At 40.4% G+C, this 2,176-nt stretch overlaps 1 non-coding gene across 1 annotated transcript; it reads right to left on the reverse strand.

Moving 5' to 3' along the window:
* Nucleotides 1–581: 581 nt before the first annotated feature.
* LOC130971372 (small nucleolar RNA R71) lies at nt 582–685 on the reverse strand. Its single transcript, XR_009082594.1, has one exon. It is a non-coding gene; the product is annotated as a small nucleolar RNA R71 (small nucleolar RNA).
* Between the last annotated feature and the right edge of the window lie 1,491 nt (nt 686–2,176).

A 2,176-nucleotide genomic window follows, 5' to 3' on the forward strand; every position in this document is an offset into this window, starting at 1 on the left:
TACTGTGACATAGAGGATTCCTCTTCTTTTCTTGTTTTCTTCTCTTTCATATGAGCAGGAACAAGGAAAAAGGCACTCTTGTTGAAATTGATCCTGAACCTGAAAGGACTCTGAAGAGGAAACTAAGAGAAGCTAAACAATCCAGAAACAACCTTTCAGAAATTTTCGAACAAGAGAAGGAGATTGCAGCCGAACCCAACAACAATAATGCAAGGAGAATGCTTGGTGACTTCACAAAACCAACGTCCAAATTTGATGGAAGAAGCATCTCCATTCTTGCCATTGGAGCCAACAATTTTGAGCTTAAGCTTCAACTAGTTACTTTAATGCAACAGAACTGCAAGTTTTATGGACTTTCATCTAAAGATCCTTACCAATTTTTAACTGAGTTCTTGCAGATTTGTGAGATTGTAAAGACGAATGGAGTAGATCCTGAAGTCTACAGGCTCATGCTTTTCCCTTTTGCTGTAAGAGACAGAGCTAGAATATGGTTGGATTCACAACCTAAGGATAGCCTGGACTCCTGGGATAAGCTGGTCACGGCCTTCTTGGATAAATTCTTTCCTCCTCAAAAGCTGAGCAAGCTTAGAGTGGATGTTCAGACCTTCAAACAAAAAGATGGTGAATCCCTCTATGAAGCTTGGGAAAGATACAAGCAGTTGACCAAAAGGTGTCCATCTGACATGTTTTCAGAATGGACCATATTAGATATATTCTATTATGGTCTATCTAAGTTTTCGAAAATGTCATTGGACCATTTTGCAGGTGGATCCGTTCACCTAAAGAAAACACCTGCAGAAGCTCAAGAACTCATTGACATGGTTGCAAATAACCAATTCATATACACTTCTGAGAGGAATTTCGTGAATAATGGGACGCCTCAGAGGAAGGGAGTTATTGAAATTGATGCTCTGAATGCCATATTGGCTTAGAATAAAGTGTTGACTCAGCAAGTCAACATGATCTCTCAAAGTTTGAATGGATAGCAAAATGCATCCAACAGTACTAAAGAGGCAGCTTCTGAAGAAGCTTATAATCCTGAGAACCCTGCAACAGTAGAGGTAAATTACATGGGTGAACCTTATGGAAACACCTATAACTCATCATGGAGAAATCACCCAAATTTCTCATGGAAGGATCAACAAAAGCCTCAACAAGGCTTTAATAATGGTGGAAGAAATAGGCTCAGTAATAACAAGCCTTTTCCATCATCTTCTCAGCAACAGACAGAGAATTCTGAACAAAGCTCCTCTAATTTAACAAATTTAGTCTCTGATCTGTCAAAAGCCACTTTCAGTTTCATGAGTGAAACATGATCCTCCATCAGAAATCTAGAGGCACAAGTGGGCCAGCTGAGTAAGAAAGTCATTGAAACTCCTCCCAGTATTATCCCAAGCAATACAGAAGAGAATCCAAAAGGAGAGTGCAAGGCCATTAATGTGATCAATATGGCCGAATGCACAAGGGAGGAGAAGGATGAAAATCCTAGTGAGGAAGACCACCTGGGACGTCTCTCAAGCAAGAGGGAGTTTCCTATTAAGGATCCAAAGGAATCTGAGGCTCATACAGAGACCATAGAGATTCCATTAAATCTCCTTCTACCATTCATGAGCTCTGAACACTATTCTTCCTCTGAAGAGGATGAAGATGTGACTGGAGAGCAAGTTGCTCAATATTTAGGAGCTATCATGAAGCTGAATGCCAAGTTGTTTGGTAATGAGACTTGGGAAAGTAAACCTCCCTTGCTCATTAATGAACTAGATACCTGGATTCAGCAAATTTTACCTCAAAAGAGACAAGATCATGGCAAGTTCTTAATACCTTGTACCATAGGCACCATGACCTTTGAAAAAGCTCTATGTGATCTAGGGTCAGGGATAAATCTTATGCCACTCTCTGTAATGGAGAAGCTGGGGATCATTGAGGTACAACCTGCCTTGTTCTCATTACAATTGGCAGACAAGTCATTAAGACAAGCTTATGGAGTAGTAGAGGATGTGTTAGTAAAGGTTGAAGGCCTTTACATCCCTACTGATTTCATAATCTTAGACACTAGGAAGGAAGAGGATGAGTGTATCATCCTTGGAAGACCTTTCCTAGCCACAGCAGGAGCTGTGATAGACGTCAACAGAGGTGAATAAGTCCTTCAATTGAATGGGGACTACCTTGTGTTTAA

This window comes from Arachis stenosperma, chromosome 3 (genome assembly GCF_014773155.1).
Source record: "Arachis stenosperma cultivar V10309 chromosome 3, arast.V10309.gnm1.PFL2, whole genome shotgun sequence".
Lineage (NCBI taxonomy): Eukaryota > Viridiplantae > Streptophyta > Magnoliopsida > Fabales > Fabaceae > Arachis > Arachis stenosperma.